At 35.7% G+C, this 10,059-nt stretch overlaps 1 pseudogene; it reads left to right on the top strand.

The window, feature by feature from the left end:
- The first annotated feature begins 482 nt into the window (after nt 1–482).
- Nucleotides 483–9,635, top strand: LOC119258633 (heat shock protein HSP 90-beta-like; annotated as a pseudogene).
- Nucleotides 9,636–10,059: the final 424 nt, after the last annotated feature.

Genomic DNA, 10,059 nt, shown 5'->3' with positions numbered 1-10,059 from the left:
TGGATGATCTAATTAATATCAGTGATGAAGGGTTTGAGAACTTGCCAACACAGGTGTGCTGCAACTGCTCTTTCATTTTAATTTTGTCTTCTATCTAAAGAAAGTAGAAGATTTCATTTTTAATCACAGATCAAAAAAATCTGCCAAGATAGTTCTAATGTCCTTTATGGAAAAATAAAGCCTGAGAAACATGATATTCATTCTCTGCTTTATTATCATGTCTAAAATGATAATGTCTAAAATTATTATGTCTAAAATTACAATCAATAGAATGATAAACATGTACTAATTCAGCACATGTATCTGTAGAAAGGATCAAAGAACATTAAGATCTATCTTCTGACATCATCATTGACCAGTGATGAAGAAATAATCCCATAAATAACACATAAACAAAGATGAATGGAGACATACAATTGTAGACATGCAAAGAATATCATAAACAGCAGAGCAAAAGGTGTAGAATGTGCAAAGGATGCGAAATGGATGAACTCAGGTTTTCTATTAAGGATCATGAGAAAGTTTGCTTGGTGGAGAGCACCTGTAGCCTGACTGTGAGGAGGTTCCAGTATGGGGAGTAGGCACCAAATATGTAAAAAAAAAGATAAGCAATATTCAGAGACACAAAAGGGGATAGCATCGAAAGGACAGGTATTGAATTTAGGGCTGAGGAGGAGTAGGAGATGTGACTGTGAAGTGGTGTGAGATAATGATGATTATTCTATGACATGCTAGGGATTTTGGATCTTAGGTTTTTTAGGGTTTTTTTTTTAAAGATTTATTTTATTTATACAAGAACCGGGGTACAAGCCAGATGAGAGGGAGGGTGAGAGGATTCATTAGAGACAGAGCAGGAAACAGAACAGGCAGAAGGACCGAAATACACTACTGAAGGGAGCAGCGGGTGAGACAGGAGAGGTCTGCTCACCATGTGGGTTGCTCCGAGGCTGGCAGGGATCGAACCGGCACTACAGAGGCTGCAGACAGCTTCACAGTGCTGCGCTCAACCACCTGCACCACCAGGGAGGTACTTTGGATCTTATTTTGAAGGCAAAGGAAAACCACCAAAGATTTCTGAAATACTATCTGAAAAGTTATATTAACTTATAGGGAAGTGAATGCAAATGAAATTACTTGTAGTAAGAGATTTGGGAACATTATGTATCCATAATGAGATACATAAGCAGAAGAACATTAGCTTACTCTATTTAACTGAAAAATACTATGGAGCATCTCCTATGTGCCAGAGTTGGGGATAACAAGTGAACTAAACAAGGTTAATTCCCTTGAGAAGAAACTTTGATCAGATACTTTCCCATGATTCTACCACTGATATGTTGATGACCCTCAACCCAGTGGAGAAAACTAGACACATAACTATATTCAAACAATATAAATTGCAAATTACATGTTGGAGTTCTGAGAAAATGCTAAATATAGAACCACTTATTTTTATAAAGCATTGGAAAATGTAACATAGGAGATCATACTTTAATTTTTAGGTAAAATAGGAGTTTCCAAATTTCAAAGCATGAGAGAGGGGGTTGTGAAATGGGAAGTTACAGTTCAGCCAGAATGGACAAATAAAAAATTAATTCCAGAGATTCTGTCTTGAGAAATAAGAACATATTGGCCACAACTAAGATAGGGAATAATAGATTTGCAATGTGGGTGGAAAGATGTATTTAGTTTGGAGCTTTTAAAAGTCGAAATGACATGAAATATTCAAACAGCACTATTTAATAGGTAGCTGGAGATGTGGGTCTAGAGCTCAGGAGAAAAGAGAGAATCTGAAGGTATTTATTTGAGGGTTATTAACATATCAGTGGTAGAATCATGGGAGAGTATATGATCACATAAGAAAAATATATAGAATAAAAACAGAGGAGAATGCAAAGAGGTGGCAGAAGCTGGGGTGAGCTGTTACATGAAGGAGTCTTGCTACAAAGGCTGAGGATGAGAGGGTTCTACAAGTGGGATAAACAATTGATTAGCAGCTGCTTACGTGCCACTCTAAAAAAAATCACTTCCATTAGGTTGGCAGCTGAGCAAATTAAATTTTAATGACAATTGTAAGAAGAGAATATTTTTAAGAAAGTAGAAATCAAAGAAAAATGAATGAATAATTTCTTCAGGGAATATATTTTAAAGAAGAAATTGTAGATGGGGAGGTTCTAATTTATCTTTAGGAATAGTAGAAGTAGATACTGTTGCAAAATTTCTGTTGCTTGAGCTGTATTTGTCTGGTTTAGTATTAAGGTAATATTGGCACTATAAAATGTATTAGAGAGGATTCCCTACAAGGAGAAGTCTGAACATTTAGCTGAGAGGGACGTAATGATATAGTGGGGCCTGAAGGAAATGACTGGATATTAATCCATCAGTGGAGAGTCAGTCTTGGTCTTTTTCTAGAAATAGTTGTGATGGTAAAACATGAGTAATTTGCACAGAAGTCTAACTTTGAAGACTGGAAAAGCGTGGAAAGTAGTTCACAGATAATAGCTCTATTTTATTTATAATATATAAGAGAAAGTTATTTGATAACAAAGAAAGGGCTAGATTGAAACGGTAGGATGAAGGGGAATGATGTTAATTTTGAATATTCACTGGGAAATAGAGGAGCACAAGCAAACTAGAGAACAGTATAAGTTAAGCAAGTTTTTTTTTTTTTGTTTTTTTTTTTAGTATTTGGATTGGTATTTATTTTTAATTTTTTAATTTTTAAAATATATTTATTACATCATTTTTCATTTTTGGATAATGTATGCATTTTCATCTTGGTTATATTCCCCACACAATTGCACCCCCTTATTTTGACCCCAATCCCTCCTCTCCCTGTGTCCCCCATCCCCCCGTAGTGTGTCTCTGGTTTATAGTTGCTTGTTGATTTTGATTTTTTTCTTTATTATAGTTACTCTTTTTCCTGGCCCCTTATTTAGGTTTTCTAACTCCTGCTATGAGTGAGACCATCCGGTATTTTTCTTTTTCTTTCTGGCTTATTTTGCTGAGCATGATCCTTTCCAGCTCCATCCATGTTGCTGCAAATGGCATAACTTTATCTTTTTTGATTGCTGAGCAATATTCCACAGTGTATATATACCACATCTACTTGATCCATCTATTTTGGGGCATTTGGATTGTTTCCAAAAAAGCAAGTATTTTTAGTGAGATTTTACTTAGGTATTGATTAAGGGCACATCTGACGTCAAACAACTAAACTTCAGTCCCTGATGTGCCTTAATTTGTTAATTGTTTGACTCTGGACAAGTATCTTAGCCTAGGCTATATGCAATTTGCAAAATGAGCATAAAAATATGAGATAATGTATGTAATTCTCTTGAAATTCCATTTTGAATTAGTTCCTAATTATTTTAGAAATTACAAGATTTATGGAAACCTCAAGAAGTAAAAAGATAACAGAGACAAAGTGAAATTAAAATGACTAAATACATAAGAAGTCGGAGGGGCTATGTTAGTGGAAGTGGTGTTCAAACATATTCAATGAATTTTTCTCTTCTGCTTTGGAAAGGATACCAAAAATAACGAGCAACAATTTTTCATTGTCAGTGGAAAAGAATAAGAAAATGATAAAAACTTAATTGTACCAGTATATTAGTGCTAGATATTACATAACTTCCTGAAAGTGAAAAGATATCTCACAAAAATTATAAAATAAATAGTTTTCTCAACATAGAGAGTTTGTTGAGGTCTGAGATGTGACAAAGGGAAAATGGGCCACTACTTTTATATGCGTCCTTCAAGAGTTATGAAAAGCAAAACAAAAGGAGTAAGTTTGGAAAACAATGACTCACTGAAGAGCAATCCCTACTTTCTGATAATCTTTTATGGGTCCTGAAATAAATTTTATTGATATAATCTGTAACTTCTTTAATATGGAAAATTGTGAGTATGCCTCATAACACATTCTTTACATCACCCACTGAGATACCACTGTACAACATAGTTGTGGTTAAGGGTGTACATGTCACTCAAATAGATTGCAAATCCATGAGGACAAGGAGTGCTTTCTTCATACCATATCTGCTATTATAGATAGTTGCTTAAAATAGTCTTTTAGCAAATAGTTGTTGAATGCATTGACTGTTTAGTTGATTGATGAGGCATTGTGAATTATTGAACAAGATGATCTTAGGTGTACTTTCCACAGTATGTGTATAAATGTACAATGTAAAATCAGGATTTCAATAAATCTAGGGTTTTGTTATGTGATGATTCATTAGAAATGATTTCCACTATCATACACCTTGGGTACTGAAATATCAAAATACCCAGGTTGTCCTCAAGACGACATCTAGGAGATGAGCTGTTCAAAATTTCATAGTGTTTACTTTCCTGAAAGATAGAGCTTCTCTCCATGTACCCCTGAAAAAGAGAATGTTTGTCATTTCTAGTTACATAAGTAGCTAAATCACCCACCTGACATATATTAAGCTTGTCTCCTTTAACTTTTCTAACAAGAGTTTAATGTGTGAGTTCTGAATTTGTCAACAAATGGTATCTATTATGCTAAGGAGTTAATAATATGCTAATCAATTTAAAACAGTCTTCTCAGAGAGGGATGGGAATTTTACTGGAAGGGTCTATATTAAGAAAATTTTATTATTGACAAACATATTACCAGATTGAAATTGGAACTTTCTTATGCTAATGTCTTATAGAGGAAAGATCACTAATACAGTTCTGAGTACACAAATTCTGGGTACAAAAAAAAAATAGCAACAGAAAATTACTTCAAAACATCCATAATATCCCTTCTTAATGACTGGATGCTGCCAATAGTAGTTTTCATTGCATAAAGAAGTAAACACAATAATTTCATTCTCACATGAATTGCCAACCAATATTAGAACAGCAGAGTTGTTATTTAAATGCCTTTTTCTTCAGTTGTCCAGAAGATACTCAATGACTCAAGGGATCACAACTTCTAACTCAGTTAAAATCAAAGATAATAAACAAAAGCTCTGAAAGGTGCCCATGGAACTGCTGCAGGGTGTACTCAACACTTCAGAATAAATGGGGGGAGGGATTTTTGAGGTACAGATGAAAAAGCAATGCAAAGCATAAGTATTAAAATCTTTGCAATTTGGCAAAATATTAGTTTCAAACCATTGGTGTTCTTACTGTTTGATAGTTGTTGAATCTATCAAAGGGAAAGCTTCAATAAAAATATTGCCTTCAAATGCAAATCAAAACTACCATCAGATACCATCTCACACCAGTGAGAATGGCACATATTAAAAAAACTAGCAACAACAAATGTTGGCGAGGATGTGGAGAAAAAGGAACTCTTGTGCACTGTTGGTGGGAGTGCAAACTGGTCCAACCACTATGGAGAGCTGTGTGGAGATTTCTGGACCTACTAAACATAGAGCTTCCATATGATCCAGCAATTCCACTCCTAGGTATTTACCCAAAGGACACAGAAACATCAATTCCAAAGAGCACCTGCACTCCTATGTTTATAGCAGCACTGTTTACAATAGCTAAGCTTTGGAAACAACCCAAATGCCCAAAAATAGATGACTGGATCAAGAAGATGTGGTACATATATACCATGGAATATTACTCAGCATTCAAAAAAGATAAACACATGCAGTTTGCAGCAACATGGATGGCACTGGAAGGGATCATGCTCAGCGAAATAAGCCAAAAAGAAAAAGAAAAATACCGGATGGTCTCACTCATAGCAGGAATCTAGAAAACTTAAATAAGGGACCAGGAAAATGAATATAAGAAAGTGAAAATCAAAATCAACAAAAAAACTATGAACCAGAGACACTTTTTGGGGGGTGGGGGGGCGGGAGGGGAAGGATTGGGGTCAGAATGGGGCGTTTGCAATTGTATGGGGGAATATAAAAATAAAATTTAATATTTAAAAAAAAAAATGGACAATGATGTAAAAAATTTTAAAAATTAATATAAAAAAAAGACTTGAAAAAAATAAATAAAAACAGTGGTTTTAAAAAAAAAAAAATAAAAATAAAAATATTGCCTTCAGGATTCTGAATATGTATCATTAGCTTTTCCAGGATTTTTGTTTTTGTATAAAAGCTTTATTTCCAATTGAATTGGTCGTCTAGTAGATTCAAATCTCGACTGATACTTTGGAAGAAAACTATCAAAATGGTGACTTGTTTCCTGATTTTGGCATTATTTAGTTCAGATAAATGCCTTGTTACAATTAGTAATATGCTACATTTCCAGAACACTTTATGTTACAAAACATTAACATCCCTTATAGTGGATCTTAACAGTCCCAGATATTTTATGGTAACTTAATTCTATGATGGCATTTATTTGTTATGCATGTGTCACTTGAAGCAGTATAAGGTTTAAGCAAATGAAGAGGAGGCTAAGCTTCCTTACAAGCCTCTTTATTAGTCCCTCTGCTTTGACCAGCCACTGATTTAGCCAAAACATAAGCATTAAAATCCTACCATTGTGCCACATTCTCAGTTAGAATGGTTAATTCTCTTATGGGCTACTTTCCACTAATAGCTCCATTCAGCAGACGGCCAAGTTTAACATATGTTTGAACATTTCCACATGTCAGCTATGGACTAAGCAACATGGAGTAAGGAAGAGAGTAAAAGCTATCTATGAAATCAGTTCCCATATTTACAATTTGTTAACTCTAACAGGTACATATTTAATATGTCTAAGCTACTGCTTCCTGGTTTGTAAAATGGACATTAAAACACATAAAAAAACTTTATGAAGATAGCAAGATAGCAAAATAATATAACAAATGACCTATTAAGTTACAGAAAACATTTAATGGTCTCTGCCCCTGAAGTCCTTGAATTTCCTAAGTGATAATGGCATTAGAAACATCTTTCTTCCTAATACTGGGTCTTTGACCATGGTTCCTAACAAAGGGATCCTCAAATGCTTGAAATTTCCTGGATTAGAATGTCTTTTATTCTAAGAAAGTGAGTTTGTTTGGATTTCAAGATGATCCTAGATCCTAGAGGGAGGCTGTTCACCAAAAAGATAAAACCATGATTATAAGAACTAGAATTTCAATCCATCCCAATCTCTTGAGAAGGGAAAAAAAAATGAAAATGGAGTTAATGAACAAACATGCCTATATTATAAAACCTCTATAAAAATTCCCAAAGTAAGGGTTCAAGAAGCTTCAGATTGGTGAACACATCGGCATTGGAGACTAATATCCTAATTATAGGACAGAAGCTCTTGCACTTGGTACCCTCACAGATTTTGCCCTTTATCTCTTCATCTGGCTATTCATTTGTATCCTTTATCATATCTTCTAATAAACCGATACATTTAAGCATTTTCCTGAGTTCTGTGAACCACTTTCACAAATTAATCACCTGAGGAGAAGGTCATGCAAACCTTAGATTTATAACTGAGAAGTCAGAAGCACAACTTGGACTTTTCAATTGGCATCTGAAGTAGGGTGGGAGACGTCTTGTGGAATTGAGCCTTTGAACAGTGGAATCTAACGCTATGCCCAGGTAGTCAGTGTCAGAATTGAATTGAATTGACTTAGATTGTAGAACTCCCTGTTTGGAGTTGATCAGTAATATTTCCGATGCCCAGGACAAGATTCAATATGACACCCTGACAGACCCTTCTAAGCTGGACAGTAGTAAAAAAGCTGAAAATTGGAGGAATGTCATCCCCAACCCCCAGGAATGCACCCTGATTTTTGTGTACACAGTCATTAGCATGACCAAAGCTGATCTTATAAATAATTTGGGAACCATTTAAAAGTCTTGTAAAGCAATGATGGAGGTTCATTAGTCTACTTCAGACATCTATAATTGGGCAATTTTGTGTTTGCTTTTATTCTACATGCTTGGTGGCAAAGAATGTGGTTTTTATCACAAAGCACAATGATGATGAACAGCATACCTGGGAGACTTCTGCTGGGGATTCCTTCATGGTACATGTTGCCCAGGGTGAGACCATTGACTGGAGTACCAAAGTGAGATCCCACCTTAAATGACCAGACAGAGTTCAAAGAAGAAAGGCAAGTCATGGAAGTGGTGAAGAAGCGCTTATAGTTCATAGGTTATCCTATCATACTTTTTTTTTTAAAGAAGGAATTAAAGAAAGAAATCAGTGATGATAAGGCAAAGGAAGAGAAAGGTGAGAAAGAAGAGAAAACTAAAATGATACGGGAAAGCTCAAAACTGAAGATGTGGGCTCAGTAAGGATTAAAAGGAAGAAGAAAAAAGAAAACCAAGAAGATTAAGGGGAAATATGTTCATCAGGAAGAACTAAGCAATACTAAGCCAGTCTGGGTCTGAGATTCTGATGCTATTACCCAGGAGAAATATGTAGAGTTCTAACCAATGACTGGAAAGACAATTTGGCATTCAAGCATTTCACTGTAGGTCAAGTTGGAACTTAGAGCATTACTATTCATTCTACATCAAGATCCCTTTGATCTTTGTGAAGATATGAAGATAAAAGGACATCAAACTCTGAATGTTCATCAGGCACAATTGTGATTAGCTGGTACCAGAGTATCTAAATTTCATGCTTGGTGTAGTTGACTTTGAGGGTTTGTTGCTGAGTATATCTTGAGAAACACTCCGGCAGAACAGAATCCTGAAGTTCATTCATAAAAACATTACGAAGTGACTTGAGCTCTTCTCTGAGCTGACAGAAGACAAGGAGAACTATAAGGTTTCCTATGAGGCATGCTCCAAAAACCACAAGCCTAGAATCCTTGAGGACTCTACTAATCAATTATGGCTTTCTGAGCTGCTGTGCTATCATACTTCCCAGTGTGAAGATGAGATGATTTTTCAGAATATGTCTCTCATGTAAAAGGAAACCAAAGTCCATCTATTACATCACTGATGAGAGCAAAGAATAGGTTGCCAATTCTACTTTTGTGGAGCAAATGTAGAAGTGGGGTTTCAAGGTAGTATATATGACAAAGCCTATTGATGAGTACTGCATGCAAACACTCTAGGAGTTTGATGGGAAGGGACTGGTCTCAGTTACCAATGAAGGCCAGGATCTACCTAAGGATGAGGAGGAGAAAAATTAATTGGAGGAGAGCAAGGCCAAGTTTGAGGATCTTGCAAGTTCATGAAAGAAATATTCAATAAGAAGGCTGAGGAGGTGATATCTCCAATAGTCTTCATCCTGAAGCATTGCAACTAGTGCCTATAAATGGACAGTAAGCATGGAGTAAATCATGAAAGTCCAGACACTTTGAAACAAATATAAAATGAGCTACATAATGGCCATAAAACACTGAAGATCAACCCTGAGCATTCCATAATGGAGATGCTGCACAGAAGATGAGGGAGGTGAAAAATGATAAGGATGTCAAGGAGCTGGTGGTGCTATGTTCAAATCATGCTACTCTCTTCTGAATTCTCACTTGAGGATCCCCAGACCTATTCCAACCATATCTACCCCATGATCAAAATAGGCTTGGACATTGAGGAAGATGAAATGACAGCAGAGAGCCCAGTGCTGTCCCTGATGAGATCTACCTCCTTGTATCATACCTGGAAGAAGTAGACTATGAGTATCTACCTACAGACCTGTGCCCTCTGTCTGGTGTCACCATTTTTTCCTATAGCAGTTCTGAAGGACTTTGCCCACCTAGTTCCCTTCACTGATATCTAGTGTTTGCTGTATTTTCTAAGGCAGAATAGGTAATTCTCAACTGCTATGCCCCCCACATTCATAATGAATTTGAATGTTCTTTTCTAGTGTTTTGTTGTTATTTGTTCTTAAAATATGAAAATTAAAGATGATGCAGTTTTATATGAAAACACCAAGAATAAAGAAGCAGGACAAAAAAAAATCCCCCCAAAAATGGTTGAGAGGCTATTCTCTCCACATTTATCTCAATTAGATTAAATAGTACAGCAAATATACTTTTGTAGACTACATAAAACTCCAATTCATTTGATCTCCCAGGGCAGAATAATCAAATAGAATTTCTGTTGGCTTTGTTGGAACTTTTCATAGTGGATCTCAGATTGAACTCTCAATATTCATCCTGTCCAGATCTCAGGAGGCAGATCATGGTATGGTCTC

Source organism: Talpa occidentalis, unplaced genomic scaffold (assembly GCF_014898055.3).
Source record: "Talpa occidentalis isolate TD23 unplaced genomic scaffold, MPIMG_talOcc4v2.1 talOcc4.5, whole genome shotgun sequence".
NCBI classification, from domain to species: domain Eukaryota; kingdom Metazoa; phylum Chordata; class Mammalia; order Eulipotyphla; family Talpidae; genus Talpa; species Talpa occidentalis.
The sequence above is the reverse complement of the archived record's forward strand: the minus strand, read 5'-3'. Positions and strand labels throughout refer to the sequence as shown.